This window comes from Hyaena hyaena, unplaced genomic scaffold, assembly GCF_003009895.1.
Source record: "Hyaena hyaena isolate Hyena2069 unplaced genomic scaffold, ASM300989v1 scaffold_536, whole genome shotgun sequence".
Classification (NCBI taxonomy): Eukaryota; Metazoa; Chordata; class Mammalia; order Carnivora; family Hyaenidae; genus Hyaena; species Hyaena hyaena.
In genome coordinates this window covers 1,327,045-1,348,260 of record NW_024081168.1, presented here as the reverse complement: position 1 = coordinate 1,348,260, position 21,216 = coordinate 1,327,045, and positions in this window count along the sequence as shown.

Sequence of the window (21,216 nt, the reverse complement as noted above, 5' to 3'; positions counted from 1 at the left end):
TGTATTAAAAAAATACATATTTATTTTGGTAACAGATTTTAAATAAATTATTTTTACAGAATCCAAAGATTGGAAAGGGTCTTATGACACCAATTAGTTACATGAACATCATTCCCACTACTCAGTCATGTTAGATGACTGCCTATTTTGGAATGCTGTTCTCAAGAGTGAGATTCAGCTATCTCCCTTGGTTGATCAAGTATTTAATAAACCTTGTTCTTGAGCATTTCTTCCTTATGTGTAACAACACTTTCAATAAAATTTAAGACTGTTTCAACACTCCCAACACACTTTACCATTGTTTCTTTTAGCTTTGTCCACACAAGAGAAGGAGAACTGGTGGTGGGCATCCATCTGTAATAATACTTCACAGATGTGGAAACAAAAATTAAATCACAACCTTAGCCTTCTCAGCAGAGTAAATTATAGTTCTGACTGATTTCTATGAATCTTTTGAGTTATATATCTCAAAACAAATAAAAAATATCATCTACTTTACATAAAAGAAATATTAGTAAATTTATTTACTAATTAGTAAAATATTAGTAAAGCATATCCTTGGTAAGTCACAGGAGATAGGATAGTTAGGATAGTGATGATTATAAGCAATAGAATTCACTGATGTTAGTTATCAAAGATGGTATGAGAACCATTTTTCTAAAACTAGTTTTCAAAACAACCATCCTTTGAATTATCATTTTCAAATCCTACAAAATGCATATGATTCAGAGAATGTTCACAGAAGTGTTGGTATGAATGCATCTCAGATATCTTCGTACCTGGGGGAGCTTGGTTGGCTCAGTTGGTTAAGTGTCTGACTGCTGATTTTGGCTCAGGTCATGATCTCATGGTTCCTGAGATCAAGCCCTGTATTGGGCTCTACACTGACAGTGTGGAGTCTCTTAGGGATTCTCTTTCTCCCTCTCTCTCTCTCTGCTCATCTCCTGCTTGCTCTCTCTCTCTCTCTCTCTCTCAAATAAACTTAAAAAAAAAAGATATGTTAGTACCTGTATCAGCTTTATATAATTATTTCAGACACCCAAAAAATCTTAATATACCAAAGGAAAAAAAATTGCTGAATCCTTCGAAACTTAGGTTTATTTGTTTCATGTGTCTGTTCATTTATTTCTTTAAAGTTTTACTTTACTTCAAGTTAGTTAAAATACAGTGTTATTATTAGTTGCAGGACTACAATATAGTGACTTGACAATTCCATACATCACATGCTGTTCATCACAAGTACATTCCTTAATGCCCATCATCCATTTAACCCAACACACCTTCCCCTCCGCTAAGGTAACCATCATTTTCTTCTCTATAATTAAGTGTGCATTTCTTGGTTGTCTATTTGACTGATGTAATTTGGATAGTATTATACTCCCTAGCTCCATCCATATCTTCCAAATGGCTAGATATCATTCCTTTTTATGACTGAATAATACTCCATTGTGTATATGTGTGTGTGTGTGTGTGTGTACGTGTATGTATACAAAAGTGATATATATACATATATATATTATCACTTCTTTACCTATTCATCAGTCAATGGACACAGCCTGTTTCCATATCCTGGCTATTGTAAATAATGCTGCAATAAACGCAGGTGCACATACATCCCTTCAGTTTACTGTTTTCATATTCTTTGGTAAATACCCAGTAGTGGAATTCCTCGATCATAGGATACCTCTATTTTTCATTTTTTGAGGAACATCAAGACTGTTTTCCAGAGTGGATGCTCCAGTATGCACCCCTAACAACAGTGCACAGGTGCTCCTTTTTCTCCATATTCTCACTAAAACCTCATTGTTTCTTGTGTTGTTCATTTTAGCTATTCTGACAGGTGCGAGAAGATATAGCATTGTAGTTTTCATTTGTATTTCCTTGGTGGTAAGTGATGATGAACAAATTTTCCTGTGTCTGTATGCCATCTGGATGTCTTCTTTGGAGAAATGTCTATTCATGTCTTCTACCCACTTTTTAGGTGGATTATTTGGGTTTTTTGGGTGTTGAGTATTATAAAGTCTTTATATATTTTGGATACTAACCCATTATTGGATATGTCATTTTCAAATATCTTCTCCCATTTGGTAGGTCACCAATTAGTTTTGTTAATTGTTTCCTTTGTTGTACATGAGCTTTAAAAAATTTTTTTTAATGTTTTATTTATTTCTGAGAGAGAGAGTGTGTGTGAGCAGGGTAGGGTCAGAGAGAGAGGAAGACACAGATTCTAAAGCAGGCTCCAGACTCTGAGCTGTCAGCACAGAGCCCGGCACGGGGCTCGAACCCATGAACCCTGAGATCATGACCTGAGCTGAAGTCAAACATTTAACTGACAGAGCCACCCAGGTGCCCCATGTTGTGCATAAGCTTTTTATCTTGATGAGGTCCCAATAGTTCATTTTTGCTTTTGTTTCCCTTGCCTCAAGAGACAAACCTAGAAAAATGTTGCTATTGCCAATGTGAAAAAAGGTTACTGCATGGGTTCTCCTCTATGATTTGATGGTTTCAAGTGTCACATTTAGATCTTTAATCCATTTTGAATTTGTTTTTCTGTATGGTATTAAGAAGGTGGTCCAGTTTTTTTCTTTTCCATGTTGCTGTCCAGTTTTCCCAACATAATTTCTTGAAGATCCTGTACTTTTCCCATTGAATATTCTTTCCTGCTGAGTCAAAGATTAATTGACCGTATATTTATAGGTTTATTCTGTTTTCAATTCTATTCCATTGATCTATGTGTCTATTTTTGTGCCAGTAACACACTATTTTGATTTCTACACCTTAGTAATATTACTTGAAGTCTGGAATTGTGAGGACTCCAGCTTTGCTTTTCTTTTTCAAGGTTGGTTTTGCTATTCGGGGTCCTTGATGGTTTCAAACAAATTTTAGAAGTATTTGTTCTAGTTATGGGAGAAATCCTATTGGTATTTTGATAATGTGGAGATTGCTTTGGGTAGTATAGACATTGTAACAATATTTGTTCTTGCAATCCATGAGCATGGAATATCTTTCCATCTGTGTGATCTTCAATTACTTTCATTGGTGTTTTATAGTTTTTACAATACAGGTCTTCTACCTCTTTGGGCTGCATTATTCATAGGTATCTTATTATGTTTGGTACAATTGTAAAATTGGATTGTTTTCTTAATATCTCTTTCTGCTACTTCATTACTGGTGTATAGAAATGAACAGATTTGTGTACACTGACTTGATATCCTGCCCCATTACTGATTTAGTTTATCAGTTCAAGCAGACTATTTATGGAAGCTTTTGGGTTTTCTATATACAATACCATGCCATCTACAAATAGTAAAAGCTTTACTTCTTCATTACCAGTTTGAATGCCTTTTATTTCTTTATGTTGCCTGATTGCTGTCGCTAGGACTTCTAGTACATTTTGAATAGAAGTGGTGAGCATGGACAACCTTATCTTGCTTCTGATCTTAGGGGAAAAGATATTGGTTTTCCCCCATTGAGGATGATGTTTGTTGTGGGTTTCTTCATATTTGGCCTTTATTATGTTGAGGTAGCTTGCCTCTAAACCTACTTTCTTGAAGGTTTTTTATCATGAATGGAGGTTGCACTTTGTCAAATGCTTTCCCTTCATCTGTTGAAATGATCATATGTCTCTTAACTTTCTTATTGATGTGATGTACCAAGTTGACTGATTTGTGAATACCTAACGACCCCAGGAACCCAGGAATTAGTCCCACTTGATAGTGGTGAATGACTTTTTAAGTATATTGTTGAATTTGGCTTGCTAATATTTTAGTAAGGATTTTTACATATATGTTCACCAGGGATATTGGCCTGTGGTTCTCTTTTTTAGTGGTGTCTTTATCCAGTTTTGCTATCAGCAAAATCCTGTCCTCTTAGAATAAATTTGAAAATTTTCCTTTCCTAATTTATAGAATAGTTCAAGAAGACTAGGTATTAACTCTTCTTTAAATGTCTGACAGAGGGAGGAGAGAGGCAAGATGGTGGAGAAGTAGGGAGCTCCGTACATTTCACTCACCCCTATCTCTCAACAGAGAAGGCCTGAAGAGACAGGACACTGAACCGCAGGAGTCTGGGAGGAAAAGAGACAGAGTCCACTGAGAGGACAACTTCATAGGTGCATAAGTGTGGACTGGGGAAGATAAGGATGGGCTGGGACCCAGACACACGGAGGGAGTGGAGGGACCACCCTTTGTGGGTAGCCGCGGAGAGTTGAGGTGAAGAGAAAGAGCAGCTAAAGCTACTCATAGAACTGTCCCTGGAGAAGAGAAAAACATCAGCTCTGGATGGAGAGTGATCCTATTTCTAGCTGTGGTGCTGACTTTGAGCTGGATGCCCTGGTCCAAGGTGGTGCCAGGAGAAACTGCTCCATTGCTCTCCTGGCACAATCCCCAGCTGGGAAGTGGCTGGCATGCGGGATTATATTTCAGGAGGTATCAAAAAAGTGTGCAGACTAAGACCGAGAAATGAGGCAGGGCTTGGGGTATAGAACACAGCCCCCCCCGTGGCTAATCCCACGGCACAGGGAGATCGGACCCAAAAGAGTGATTTGCAACACTTGGTTCGAGAAAGGACTTGGGCACCACCATTTTTCTCTACACAACGACCAGGGCTGGACCTCAGGGAGAGGTCTGTGGGACCTCAGTGGAGGCTAAGACCTGCCTACACCAAACCACGCCATCCCCAGTAGAGAGCTACTTTTTTTTTTTTTTTTTTTACCTCAGCCCCAGCCAAAATCAACACGGATGCACTGCCGTGATTAATTCTAGATCAATTCTTTCTATTCACATATATTTTCCCTTCTCTCACTCGTATCCCTCCCCTCTGCTGGACTGGGCACTCTGGTTGTTGGTTTGCTTAAAAAGTCACATTTAATCAATGTTCTAGATGTATATTCTACACATCCACTGCTATCTTTCTCTCTCTCTCTCTCTCTGGAGTAATCAATCAGACTATACGGTTTCTCTGAGTAACATTATCTTCATTTCTTTCTCCTTGCCTCCTACATATTCTCCTTTCTCTCTGTGAATTAAGCCTCTTAGTCTCACTGCCTAGCCATTGTCAAATTTCGCTTTCTCCCTGCCCCTGTTATTTTTCTCTTTCTATATGCTCTTCCATCAACACTGCATATACCCTGCTCTTTATCTATAGCTGGGAATTCTGGTTTTATGCTTTTACACTGTTCTTTGACTTTTGGGTTTTTTTCTTTTTTCTTATCTTTTCTTCTTTCTTTCTTTTCATTATTTGTTTTTCCTCCTTCCTCTTTTTTTCTCCTTCTTTTCCTTTTCCCTTTCGGTGTGCTTCTTTGTTGGATTGGTCTGTGCGTTTGTGTGCCTTTGTTACCTGTGTGTTTCTCTGTCTGTTTTCTTTTCCAGGGTTACGTCAAGAAACAAGCTAAAGTACACATGGTAGAGAATTCTAAAAACTACTACGAGTAGGGAAATAAAATAACCAAACTCTCAACAAGAGGGACCAAAAAACACCATTCAAAGAACACTTCCTGAATGGACAGGCCCTGGAGAATCAAAGAGCCTTCTTTTTGGTACAAAAGCACTCGAAGGTGCAGGGTGCATAACAAGCTTTTAAAACTAACAAGAGGGGCACCGAGGTGGCTAAGTCCATTGAGCATCCGATTTCGGCTCAGGTCATGATCTCACAGTTGGTGGGTTTAAGCCCTGAGTTGGACTCTGTGCTGACAACTAGCTCAGAGCCTGGAGCTTGTTTCAGATTCTATATCTCCCTCTCTCTCTGACCCTCCCCTTCTCACGCTGTTTCCCTCTCTCTCACTCCAAGAAATCAATAAAAAAAATTTTTAAATAAAAAAAAAAATTAACAAGAGACAGAAAGCTAGCCTAAATAATGAAATGTTAGAACAGTCCTCCAAAGAAATTCCAGGAATAAACGCTAAAGAACTGCTCAAAACAGATATAAGCAACATAACTGAACTAGAATTTAGAAAAACAGTCATAAAATTAATCGCTGGACATGAAAAAGGCATGGAAGATATCAGAGAAACTATTGCTATAAAGACTATGGAGCTTAAAAATAGTTGTGATGAATTAAAAAAATGCTATAAATGCATAATAAAAGGGAGGAGTCCAATGCATGGATACAGGACGCAGAGAGGAGAATAAGTGATTTGGAAGACACAATTATAGAAAAAAAAGAAGCTGAGAAAAAGAGTGATAAACTGATCCAGGAACATGAAAGGAGAGTTTGAGAGCTCAGCGATACAATCAAATGGAACAATATCTGTAGCATAGGAATCCCAGAAGACAAAGAGAGAGGGAAAGGTGCTGAAGGAGTCCTTGAACAAATTATAGCAGAGAACTTCCCCAATCTGGGGAAGGAAACAGACACTGAAATCCAAGAGACATAGAGAATACCCCTCAGATGTTAACTTGAATCAATCACATGCATGACATATCATAGTGAAACTGGCAAAATATAAGGACAAAGAGAGAATTTTGAAAGCAGCTAGGGACAAAAGGGCCCTAACATACAAAGGGATACCTATCAGAGTGGTGACAGACCTATCTACTGAAACTTGGCAGGCCAGAAAGGAATGGCAGGAAATCTTCAATGTGATTAACAGAAAAAATATGCAGACAAGAATCCTCTATCCAGCAATCCTGCCATTCAGAATAGAAGGAGAGATAAAAGTCTTCCCAAATAAATAAAAATTGAAAGAATTCACCACCACTAAACCGGCCCTACAAGAAATCCTGAGGGGGACTCTATGAAGGAAATGTTGCAAGGGACACAAGGTACCAGAGACACCATCACAAGCATGAATCCTACAAAGAACACAATAATTCTAAACCCATATTTTTCAATAATAACACTGAATGTAAATGAACTAAATGCTCCAATCAAAAGACATAGGGTAGCAAAATGGACAAAAAACCAAAATCCATCTATTTGCTGTCTAAAAGAAACTCATTTTAGACTTGAGGACACCTTCAGATTGAAAGTAAGGGGATAGAGAAATACCTATCATGTTACTGGAAGTCAAAAGAAAGCTTGAGTAGCTGTACTTTTATCAGAAAAACTGGACTCTGAAATAAAGACAGTAACAAGGGATAAAGGAGGGCATTATATAATAATTACAGGGTCTATCCATCAGGAAGAGCTAACAATTATAAATGTCCATGCACCAAATATGGGAGCACCCAAATACATAAAACAATTAATCACAAACAGAAACAATAGTATAGATAAGAATGTGCTAAGAGAAGGGGACTTTAATATTCCACTGACAGCAATGGATAGATAAACTAGACAGAAAATCACTAAAGAAACAATGGACTTGAAAGACACACTGGACCAGATGGATTTGACAGATATATTTAGAACTCTACATCCTGAGGCAATGGAATTCACTTTCTTCTCACGGGCTCATGGCACATTCTGCAAGGTCGGTCACATACTGGGTCATAAAGCAGCCCTTAATAAATATAAAAGAATTGAAATCATACCATGCATACTTTCAGATCATAATGCTATGAAATTTGAAATCAACCCCAGAAAAAAGTCTGGAAAACCTCAAAAAGCATGGAGGTTAAAGAACACCCTACGAAAGAATGAATGGGCCAATCAGGCAATTAGAGAAGAAATTTAAAAATACATGAAAACAGATGAAACTTAAAATACAATTCAAACTCTATGGGATGCAGCAAAGACAGTCCTAAGAGGAAAGTGCATTGCACTCCAGGCCTACTTCAAGAAATTAGAAAAAGCACAAGTACAAAATCAAACAGTGCACCTAAAGGAACTAGAAGGAGGAAAACAAGAGCACCCCAAGCCCAGTAGGAGAAGAGAAATAATAAAAATCAGGGCAGACATAAACTGTATTGTTTATCAGTTCCAATATCCAAAAAAAACAGTTCAACAGATCAATGAAACCAAGAGTTAGTTTTTTGAAAAAATAAACAAAATGGACAAACCTTGAGCCAGGCATCTCAAAAAGAAAAGGGAGAGCACCCAAATAGACAAAATCCTGAATGAAAAGGGACTTATTACAACCAATCTCTCAGAAATACAAGCAATTATCAGGGAATACAATGAAAAATTATATGTCAACAAACTAGAGCACTTAGAAGAAGAAATGGACAAATTCCTAAACACACACTCACTACCAAAATTCACACGGGAAGACATAGAAAATCTGAACAGGCCCATTACTAGTGAAGAAATTGAACCCGTTATCAAAAATCTCCCAACAAATAAGAGCCCTGGGACAGATGGCTTCCCTGAGTAATTCAACCAGACATTTAAATCAGAGTTAATAGCCATTCTCTCAAGCTATTCCAAAAAATAGAAATCAAAAGAAACTTCCGGACTCATTCTACAATGCCAGCATCACTTTGATTCCCAAGCTAGACAGAGACCCAGCAAAAAAAGACAACTACAAGCCAATATCCTTGATGATTACGGATGCAAAAAAACCTTAACAAGATACTTGCAAGTCGAATGAAACAGCACATAAAAAGCATTATCCACCATGATCAATTGGGATTCCTTCCTGGGTTACAGGGCTGGTTCAATATTAGCAAGTCAATGTGATGCATCACATTAACAAAAAAGATAAAAACCATATGATTCTGTCGATAGATGCAGAAAAAGCATTTGACAAAATACAGCATCCCTTCTTAATAAAGACTCTCGAGAAAGTTGGGATAGAAGGAACCTACTTAAACATCATCAAAGCCATCTATGAGAAGCCTTCAGCTAACATCATCCTCAACGGGGAAAAACTGAGAGCTTTCCCCCTGAGATCAGGAACACGACAGGGATGTCCACTCTCACCACTGTTGTTTCACATAGTGCTGGAAGTCCTAGCATCAGCCATCAGACAACAAAAGGAAATAAAAGGCATCAGAATAGGCAAAGAAGTCAAACTTTAACTTTTCACAGATGACATGATACTCTATATAAAAAAGCCAACAGATTCCACCAGAAGACTACTAGAACTAAGCCATGAATTCAGCAAAGTGGTAGGATACAAAATCAACACATAGAAATCGGTTGCATTTTTACATGCCAATAATGAAGCAATAGAGAGAGAAATCAAGAAACTGACCCCATTCACAATTGCAAAAAACTATAAAATACCTAGAAATAAACCTAACCAAAGATATAGGAGATGTGTATGTTGAAAACTATAGAAAACTTATGAAGGAAATTGAAGAAGACACAAAGAAATGGAAAAACATTCCATGCTCATGGATCAGAAGAATAAATATTGTTAAAATGTCAACTATCGGTACCTCATCAAGATAAAAAGCTTCTCCACAGCAAAAAAACCTATCCATAAAACTAATAAGCAACTGATAGGATGGGAAAAGATAGTTGCAAATGATATATCAGATAAAGGGCTAGTATCCAAAATCTGTAAGGAACTCACCAAACTCTACACCCACAAAACAAATGATCCAGTGAAGAAATGGGCAGGAGACATGACCAGACACCTCTCCAAAGAGTACATCCAGAATGCCAAGACACATGAAACGATGCTCAGCATCCCTCCTCATCAGGGAAATGCAGATCAAAACCACACCGAGATACCATCTCATGCCAGTCAGAGTGGCAAAAACGAACAAATCAGACTATAGGTGCTGGCGTGGATGTGGACAAATGGGTACCCTCCTACACTGTTGGTGGGAATGTAAACTGGTATAGCCCCTCTGGAAAACAGTATGGAAGTTCCTCAAAAAATTAACACTAGAACTCCCCTATGTCCCAACAATAGTACTGCTGGGAACTTACCCAAGGGATATGGGAGTGCTGTTGCATAGGGGCACATGGACCCCAATGTTCATAGCAGCACTCTCAACAATAGCCACATCATGGAAAGAGCCTAACTGTCCATCAACTGATGAATGGATTAAGAAGATGTGGTTTCTCTATACAATGGAATACTACATGGCAATGAGAAAGACTGAAATCTGGGCATTTGTAGCAACGTGGATGGAACTTGAGGTGTTATGCTGAGCGAAATTAGTCAGGCAGAGAAAGACAGACACCATATGTTTTCACTTATAGGTGGATTAGGAAAATCTTAATGGAGGACCATGGGGGAGGAGAAGGGGAAAAATAGTTGGAGAGAGGGAGGAAGGCAAACCATAAGAGACTCTTGAATACTGAGAACTGAGGGCTGATGGGGGTGCAGAAGAGGGGAAGGTGGGTGATGGGCATGGAGGAGAGCACTTGATGGGATGAGCACTGGGTATTATATGGAAAACAACTTGACAATCAACTATGAAATAGGAAAAAAACCAAAAAAATACAAAAAACAAACAAAAAATAAATGTTTGGCAGAATTCTCCTGTGAAGCCTCTGTCCCTGGACTCTTGTTATTTTGGAGGGTTTTGTTTTGTTTTGTTTTACTAATTCAATATTTTTGGTGGTTAATAGTCTTGTGCAAGTTTTCTTTTACCCCTTTTTTCAGTTTTGGTAGTTGATATGTTACTAGGAATTCATCTATTTCTTCCAGGTTATCCAGTTTGTTGCCATACAGTTTTTCATAATATTCTCTTATAATTGTTTGTGTTTTTGTGGTGTTGGTTTTATTTCTTCTCTTATATTTATGATTTTACTTATTGCATCCTTTTCTTTTTTTGACAAGGTTGATACAACTTTATCAATTTTGTTTTTTTTTTTTTCTAAGAATGAGCTCCTGATTTCATTGTTTTGTTTACTGGTTTTTAAATGTTATTTATCTTTTATTTCTGCTCTAATCTTTATTATTTCCTTACTTCTGTTAGCCTAGGTTTTTGTTTGTTTGTTTTTGCTTTTTCTAGATCCATTAGGTGCCAGGTTAGGCTGTTTGAGGTATTTTTCCCTCTTGAGGTGGGCCCTAATTGCTATAAATTTCTTTCTTAGAACTCCTTTTGTGGCATCCCAAGTATTTTGGACCATTGTGTTTTCATTTTGATTTGTTTCCTTGTACTTTTTAATGTCATTTAGTTACTGGTCTTTCCAGATTTCTTCTTGTATTTGACTTGTGGTCAGCAAGGATGCAAGGTATCACTTTGACCTTTTTGAATTTGTTAAGGCTTAGTTCGTGCTCTAATATGTGATTTCTAGGATGGCATGTTCTGAATATATCTGTTAAATTCATCTGGTCAGTGTATCATTCACAGACATTGTTTCCTTGTTTATTTTCTGTTAAGATGATCTGTCCATGGATGTGAGTGGGGTATTAAAGTGCCCTATTATCCCAAAAAAAGGATTTAAAATAAGATACCATAAATAAGATATCTGAAACACAAGAATGAGAGGAGAAAATAATGGATTCAAACATAAATGACACTCCATTTAATATTGACTACTGTATGCAGAGCAGGTTATATACAAATGTAATGGTGACTATATCAAAAACCACTAATAAATACGCAATGAATAAAGAAAAAGAAATCCAAATATATCAATAAGAAAATCAGCAAACCATGAAAGAGTGAATGATAAGAAAGGATCAGAGGAAATCTTAAGAAACAACCACAAACAAGAAATAAAATGGCAGTTAAAACATATATATCGATGATTACTTTGAGTGCTAACAGTCTAAATGCTCCAAAGGACATAGGGTGACAGAATGGATAAAATAACAAGACCCATCTATATGCTGCCTACAGAAAACTCATTTTAGACCTAAAGACACATGCAGATTGAAAATGAGGAGAAACCCCTATAATGCAAATGGATGTCAAAAGAAAGCAAGGACAGTAATATATATATATATATATATATATATATATATATATATCAGCCAAAGTAGACTTTGAAACAAAGACTATAGCAAGAGACAATGAAAACAGCTATATAATAATATTACAATAAACAGGAAGACACAATAATTGTCAATATTTCTGCAACCAACATGGGAGCACCTAAATACATAAAAAGTTAATAACAAACATAAGGAAACTAATCAACAATAATACAATAATAATAGGGCACTTTAATACCCCACTCACATCCATGGACAGATCATCTTAACAGAAAATAAACAAGGAAACAATGTCTGTGAATGATACACTGACCAGATGAATTTAACAGATATATTCAGAACATGCCATCCTAGAAATCACGTATTAGAGCACGAACTAAGCCCTAACAAATTCAAAAAGGTCAAAGTGATACCTTGCATCTTTGCTGACCACAAGTCAAATACAAGAAGAAATCTGGAAAGACCAGTAACTAAATGACATTAAAAAGTACATGGAAACAAATCAAAATGAAAACACAATGGTCCAAAATACTTGGGATGCCACAAAAGGAGTTCTAAGAAAGAAATTTATAGCAATTAGGGCCCACCTCAAGAGGGAAAAATACCTCAAACAGCCTAACCTGGCACCTAATGGATCTCGAAAAAGCAAAAACAAACAAACAAACAAACAAACAAAAACCTAGGCTAACAGAAGTAAGGAAATAATAAAGATTAGAGCAGAAATAATTACTTTGCACTCAAAGTAATCATCGATATATATGTTTTAACTGTCATTTTATTTCTTGTTTGTGGTTGTTTCTTAAGATTTCCTCTGATCCTTTCTTATCATTCACTCTTTCATGGTTTGCTGATTTTCTTATTGATATATTTGGATTTCTTTTTCTTTATTCATTGCGTATTTATTAGTGGTTTTTGATATAGTCACCATTACATTTGTATATAACCTGCTCTGCATACAGTAGTCAATATTAAATGGAGTGTCATTTATGTTTGAATCCATTATTTTCTCCTCTCATTCTTGTGTTTCAGATATCTTATTTATGATATCTTATTTTAAATCCTTTTTTTGCGAGTTCCTTCTGTGTTTTTTTTTTTTTTTTTTTGTAGAAATATTCCTTGTTATTGCTTTTTTTGTTTCCAACCTTTACACTCTCACTTTTGGTCTCTCCTTTCCACTGAAAATGCCCTCTTTAATGCTTCATGCAGCACTGGTTCGGTGGTCATGAACTCCTTTAGTTTTTGTCTGTGTGGGAAAGTATCCGTCATTCTATTCTGAATGATAGCCTTGCTGGATAACATATTCTTGGCTGCAGATTTTACCCACTTACCACTTTGACTATATCATGCCACTGTGTCTGTCTTGCAATGTTTCTGTTGAAATATCTCTTGGCAGGCTCATGGGTTTTCCCTTGTAATTCACTGACATTTGTTGCTTTTAAAATTTTTCTTTATCACTATATTTTGCGAATAAGTTACAATATATCTTCTTGTAGGCCTGCTTTGTTGATTGTCATGGGAGTTCTCTGTGCCTTTTGGATCTGTATTTCTCTTTCCTTCCCCATATTAGGGAGTTTTCTGCTATTATTTCTTCAAACAAATTTTCTGCACCCCCTCCCCATTTCTCTCTCCTTCTTATGGGACTCCTATGATACAAATCTATTATGTTTGATGGAGTCACTGACTTACCTAAGACTATTCTCATACTGCATAATAATTTTTTCTCTTTTGTTAACCTTGAATATCTTCTATTACTCTGTATTTTGTTTTTCTGCTTCTTCCAGTCTGCTGTTCATTCCATCTTGTATGTTTCTCATTTTGTTTATCTAGCACTTTACCTCTGCTATGTTATTCCTTATCTCTGTCTTAAGGGTCTAACTCATGTCTTCCACTCTTTTCTCAAGTTCAAAGAGTATCTTTATAATCATTGCTTTCAATTTTCTATGAGGCATGTTATTTATATCTGTTTTGTTTAGGTCTCTGGCTGTGGCCTTGTCCTGTTCTTCCATTTGGGTGTTTCCCTGTGTCCTCATTTTGTCTGCCTCTCTGCTTCTATTCTTGTGTGTTAAAAGTGTCAGCTATGTCTTTTGCTCTTCAAAGTAGTGACTTTATGAAGAAGAGGTCTTGGAGTGCCCTTAAATGCAGTGTTCCTTGTTTACCAGAACTTGTCGCTTCAGGAGAATATCACATGTATGTTGCTTATACCCTGCTACTGTGTCTGAGTCATTTTTCCTTTCGGTGTCTTCACGGATTCTCTGCCTGTTGTGAGCTATGGTTTTATTGGGACTAAAGCAGGCCAGATATGGGGGGCGGTGACCACCAAGGAACTTGGGAGCAGGGTGGGGGTATTAGCAAAATTTGTGTTGGGCTATCCTCTCCTGGATCTCCCAAAGCACTGACTCAGCTGTGGGTTGCATGCCAGGGCAGCTGGAGGGTACAAAGGTGGGTGGTGGTGTGTGGCCAGGCATGGTGTGTGGTGGCAGATGTGCATCTGGTGGCTGAGTGTGGTGTGTGGTGGTGGCTGGGTGTGTGTACTATCAAAATTTTCCCTGAACCCAACGCCAAACCCTGAAGGCCTGGAGTGGGCAAATTCTCAGGAAAATTCATGGGCATGGCAGAGTGCTAGTTGGTTAAGTAGCAAGGGTTTGTGCAATGCCACATCCTGCAGTTGGCTCTGTGTTTATGCTGGTAGGTAGGGCCTGCCCACTCCCTCATTTATGGCAAGTCCCAAAACATGCTCCAAAATCAGTATGAACAGGTATGTCTCCCATTTGCTCCCAGTATTGTCTAAACTGACATTTTTATGTTGCCTCTCTGCACAGGCTGCTGTCTCTTTAAGGGTGGGAACATATCTGCCACTAACCCACTGGGTTCACCCAGTGCTGAGTCAGTTGGCTTTTAAAGCTCCAGGCCCCAAGTGCAACAGGTTATATAAACTCATGGAATTCACCCCCTCTGGTTTTCAAAGGCAAACATTATGGGAATTAGTCTTCCCCAGGTGAGCTCCCTGACTGGGAGGGCCCATTTCTCTGCCTTCTCCTAGTGTGCAGCTCTTTCCTTCCTGCAGGCAGCCTCCATCCACCTTTCTGAGCTTCCAAACCTTTCAGATGCAGGTTTTTCTTCATATTTAGTTGTGGAGTTTATTCTGTCAGCCTTTGGATCACTCTCTGCTTTATGTACTTTGATATGGAAGATACACACTTGTAAACCTCGAATAGGGAGAGTTCAGGGTCCTCCTATTCCACCGTCTTCCCAAGCTTCTACAGTCTCAGTTATTTTCTATTATTGACCAGCCTCCAGTCTCTCTCAGAATATTGAATTTCATCCCATGCCAGACTACCCACTGATTTCACATACAGCTCCACAAGCTTTTTTGTTATAATGTATCATTGCTTACAAGCAACATTACAGTCTACCACAAGTTCCCAATACTTTCCACATGAAGTACTCTAGCTTAAAAACTGCTGACGAATAATTAGTTTTTAAATTAATTTTATTTACATCCAAGTTAGTTAGCATATAGTGCAACAAGATTTCAAGAGTACATTCCTTAATGCCCCTTACCCATTTAGCCCATCCCCCCCCACAATCCCTCCAGTAATCCTCTGTTTGTTCTCTATATGAGTCTCTTATGTTTTGTCCCCCTCCGTTTTTATATTATTTTTGCTTCCCTTCCCTTATGTTCATCTGTTTTGTATCTTAAAGTCCTCATATGAGTGAAGTCATAGGATATTTGTCTTTCTCTGACTGATTTCACTTAGCATGATACCCTCTAGTTCCATCCATGTACTTGCAAATGTCAAGATTTCATTCGTTTTGATAGTTGAGTAATACTATTCATTACTCATCAGTTCATTACTCAGTCCATTCATCTGTTGATGGACATTTGGTCTATTTCCATGCTTTGGTTATTGTGGATAGTGCTGCTATAAAAATTGGGGTGCATGTGCCCTTTGGAAACAGCACACCTGTATCCCTTGGATAAATACCTAGTAGTGCAATTGCTGGTTGTGGGGTAGTTCTATTTTTAATTTTTTGAGGAATCTCCATACTGTTTTCTAGAGTGGCTGTTCCCACCAGCAGTGCAAAAAGAGATACTCTTTCTCAGCATCCTCGCCAGCATCTGTTGTTGCCTGACTTGTTGATTTTAGCCATTCTGATGAGTGTGAGGTGGTATCTCATTGTGGTTTTGATTTGTATTTCCCTAATGATGAGTGATGTTGAGCATCATTTCATGTGTCTGTTGGCCATCTGGATGTCTTTATCATTTTGGTTTTTTTAATGATTTAGAGAATAGTATTACACATAAAATGTGCATGTTATTCAGCCCGGAAATTATACTTCTGGAAATTTATCCTAAGGAAATAATTAAGGATGTACAGAAAGATTTAGCTACAATTATGTTTAATGTACCCCTGTGTTTAGGAGGAAAAATGTGGAAACAAGTCTGATGTCTAACAAGATGGGGTTAGTAAGTATGTTTTGGTACATTTATACTATAGCATACTATACAACCCGTCTCCCAAGCTTCAGATTTTCACATCCAACTTCATACTCAGCAGTTCTATCTATCCAAGGATTAGCTTCTGATCTTCCTGCCAGAAATCTAGTCCTTATCTCAGTGAATTGCACCACCTTCTAGCCAGTTTTCCAAGCCAGAAACCTAGAAGTTCCCCTCTCAGCATCCCATTAAATGAATCACCTAGCCTTCTTTATGTTACCTCCTAAATATCTAGTGAGTCTAATTTTCAGCCTCTTCTCTGCCAACACCCTAATCTGAGCCAGTATCACCTCACTTACAGTCTCTTCACTGGTCTCCCCACATACATTCTATTCTTTCAAAGCATTCTCTACATTGCAGCCACAAGGATCTCTTAAACATTTATAGCTACATTCTACTCCTTCAAAGCATTCTCTACACTGCAACCACAAGGATCTCTTAAACACGTATAGCTAACTGGTGAAATACAACAAAGATCTGTACTGCATTATTAGTACTGTATCAATGTTAGTTTCCTGGTTTTGATAATTGTGCTATGGTTATTTCAGATGTTATCACTAGGGTAATATGAATAAAGGGTATACTGAAACCCCAGGTACTATTTTTGAAACTTATTAGTATAAATAATTCACAAATAAAAATTCAAAAAAATTTTAATGTGAAGCTGATCACAATATTGCCTACATAAAGCCCCTCAATAGCTTCCTATCACTGTCTAAAAGCTAAAACCCTCACTACGGCCTACAATGCCCTGCAGAGTCTGACCTCTACTTAATCTCAAATCTAGTTCTTTTGTTAAAAATCAGTCTTCCCTTTGTTCTCTGTGCTTGGGACAGATCAGTCTTCTTACCGTCCCTTGAATATACCATGCTTTTTTATGCTACAGAGTCTTGGCAGAGGGTGTTTCTTCTGTCCAGAATCTCTCCTAGTCACTCCTTTCTTTGCTTAGTTAACTCTTATTCATCCTTCAGATTTCAGCTCAAGCATTTCTGAGTGAAAAGCAGTCATTAAATATTTGTTTAGTGAAAAAAATACAGGAAGGACAGCTACAAATAGTGAGTCTCTTATCAAGTTATATATAAAGGTACTTTCTTTTCTTAAAGCCACTTGGAATGGAATTTCTGTTACTTGTGCCTAAAAGGACCTTAACTGATAAAGATGATACAGCATGAGAGAATGCAGACAACAAAAATACAGCTCTTACCAGAGAGCTTCTGTCATTTTAATTGGGTTCCCTTTCGAATCTACAGGTATGCCTTTATTTTGGGAAACAGGTGGAACCTTAAAAAGCTGAGTTAAACAAATGTTTATAAAATTAGAACTTCCTATGGGCATACAATACAGCCTTCATTTCTGAATGACCTTCAATTGGTTATTTCATTTATTTTCTCCAAATTCTCCCTTTTGTGGTAGAGAACTTAGATTTTTGGAGCCAGTTTTCCTGAGATCAAACCCCAATTCTATCACTTACAAGCTGGGTACCTTAAACACATTATCTTTCTGTGTCTCAGATGATTTTTTACCTGTAAAATTATAGTAATATAGATCCCCCAAAATGGGATTTTGTGAGAGTTAAGCATCTAATATAAGTAAAGCATTTAAAAAGGGCTTGGCACCAGTGTGTAAATATTTTTATTATTTTTATTAATCTTATCTACAGAACATCTCAAATTGTCTCAAAATTATATCAAGTTCCTAGATGTAAATGGAAAATCCACAAATAATTTTCCAAATTTATAATTTCGAATTTTGTTGTAAAAAATGATCATGGGTTGATACTTGTTGAAGCGGGGTGATGTATATACATACATGGGGTGGCCATTGTACTATTATGTGTACATGTTTGAATTTTCCATAACAAAAAAGTAAATAACCTTAAAGGAGACACATCTTTCCTATGACAAATTAAGTACAAGCAGGGGCGCCTGGGTGGCTCAGTCGGTTAAGCATCCAACTTCGGCTCAGGTCATGATCTCGCAGTTCATGGGTTTGAGGCCTGCATTGGGCTCTGGTGCTGACAGCTAGCTCGGAGCCTGCTTCTGATTCTGTGTCTCCCTCTCTTTCTTTCCTTTTTTTTTTTTTAAACATTTTTTTTAATATTTTTATTTATTTCTAGGAGAGAGAGAGACAGCGTGAGCAGGGGAGGGTCAGAGAGAGACGGAGACACAGCCTCTGAAATAGGCTCCAGGCTCTGAGCTGGCAGTCAGCAGAGCCCAACACGGGGCTCAAACCCACAAACCGCCAGATCATGACCCAAGCGAAAGTCGGACGCTTAACTGACTAAGCCACCCAGGCGCCCCCTCCCTCTCTTTCTGACCCTCCCCTGCTCATGCTGCCTCTCTCTCTTTCTGAAGTAAATAAAACATTAAAAAATTTTTTTAAAAAACATGCCCTTCAAAGGGCAGTATTTTATTCAAATGAAAAGCAAAGCACTGTAATTCACTCAACAAACTACTTTAATTGCTGGTTTTTTTGGGGGGGGGGCATATGTGTAAAAAGGTTACACAATTTTAGAGCATTTGCTACGTAAACCAAAAACAAGTAACAAGAAAATTACTGGCTTCCAAAATTTATAATTAATTCAAGAAATTCTATGAGGCACTTTGGACGATAGGTGAACAGCTGGCACTAGTGATATATTTAAATATTATACTATGGAACAAACCATCTAGAAGGTTTGTTCCACTTACTCAAACAAGACAGAGCCTGGTTCATGTTAAACATATAATTCTATAATAGAACACGAAGTTGAGAATAAAAACAACAAAAGTTGGTTTCCAGGTGATTCATCCTTTTTCTGCTATACTTGTGATCCTAAATGGTCTTATTAAATATAGAAAGTATGTACATATATTAAGGGACTCCTGGCAATAGGCTATTTCAGTCACTGAATTGCTCACATACTGAATATCTTTTCTTGACTAATGAACTATAAATTGAACTAGGATTAAATAAACTATATAGCTAAGCAACTTCACGAACAAAAGTAGAATCTGAACTCTCTCTCTCTCTCGCTCTCTCTCTCTCTCACACACACACACACACACACACACACACATCTTGACAAAAGAGGACATGCTCACGGTACAGGTCTTGTTAACTTACTAGGCTTCCCTTATATCTTTTCATCCACCAAAGTCATGTGAATATTCACTAATCAGAGCTATTATGATGTATTAAAGATTAGATAATTTAGTTAAGCAGCCACTACACTCATAACCAGAGTGCTCAACATGTTCAAAATGTGTTGATAGGATAAACCTGGAGAAACATCTTTTAAAGTGCTTTAAAACAGGCTTGGGTATCAAAACCTTATGTTCAAGCTTGATTCAACATGTATACCTTATTTTATTTTTTAAATGTTTTTTATTTATTTCTGAGAGAGACGGAGAGAGAGAGAGAGTTTATTTCTGAGAGACAGAGAGAGAGTAGCTCCCAAATAGTTTGAGAGTTCAGACATGTTATATTGTAGATATGTTTCAAGCTCTTCCAGTACCAGGTGAGCAGGGAGGGTCAGAGAGAGAAGGAGACCCAGAATCTGTAGCAGGCTCCAGGCTCTGAGCTAGCTGTCAGCACAGAGCCTGATGCAGGGCTCAAACCCACAAACCATGAGATCATGACCTGAGCTGAAGTCTAACGCTTAACCGACTGAGCCACTCAGGCGCCCCTAATACCTTATTTTAATACTTACCATATTACCCATATTACAAAGCACTTTTCTTTTCTTTTCTTTTTTAATTTTTTTTTTAAATTTATTTCAGAGAGAGAGAGAGAGAGAGAGCATGAGCAGGGGAGGATCAGAGAGAGAGGGAGACACAGAATCTGAAACAGGATCCAGGCTCTGAGCTGTCAGCACAGAGCCTGATGTGGGGCTCGAACTCACGAACCGTGAGATCATGACCTGAGCCGATGTCGGAGGCTTAACCGACTGAGCCACCCAGGCGCCCCTACAAAGCACTTCTCTGACTTGATTTCTCCCTCTTCATTTTGGAAAGCTATTTTGGAGGGGCTGAGAGCGAGGGAGAGGAGAGACCATCTCAAGCAGGCTCTGCACTATCAGCATAGAGACCTAGGAAAGGCTTGAACTCACAAACCGCGATATCATGACCTGAGCCGAAACCAAGTGAGTCAGATGGTTAACTGACTGTGCCACCCAGGTGCCCATAACTGAACTTATTTCTGACATATACTGATGTTTACTCCTTCATGCCTATCAAAGCAAGACTTAAATTCTGAAGAATATAACTATTTTTGTGACCAGGTGAATGATCAACAGAAAATAATTTGTTGATGTGGCCTTATTTCATTCTATATAATAAGTAATTCTGCACTACAAGTGAGGGAAGTAAAAAATAAAACCTCTTTTCATTTTGAATGTGTATATACATGTTGTTTTGCTCCCATAGTAGTTTGAGAGTTCAGACAGGTTATACTGTAGATGTGTTTCAAGCTCTTCCAGTCCCAGGTTGGCTTCAAAGGTCTTTTCACCTGTTAATCTACAACAGAGAAGTCGGGTATCATATGCTTTATTTGCTGGCTCCCTACACTAGGCCTGTGATTTCTTTTATTTGAAACAAAGCTGTAACACAGGGACATCTTCATTAACAAATCCTCCAGGAATAAAGCTCCTGTACAATAATATTGGATCTGTTTAAAACAAGTACCACTTTATAATCACACAAAGCAGCTCTAGTGTGCATCACAGTTGAACAGAGTTGCTAAGCAACATGCTTGTGTGGCCACCGAAGAACAAAATAACTTTTTGTTATTAATAACAAGATTTTTTAAACTCTCCTCCCTTCAGTTCAAGGTTCCTCTAAAAGTTACACATAGAGTGACCCTATGATCCAGCAATTGCACTACTAGGTATTTATTGAGAGAATACAAAAATCCTAATTCAAAGGGATACATGCACCTTGATGTTTATAGCAGCATTATCTATAATGTCCAAATTATGGAAACAGCCTAAGTATGCATCGACTGAGAAATCAAT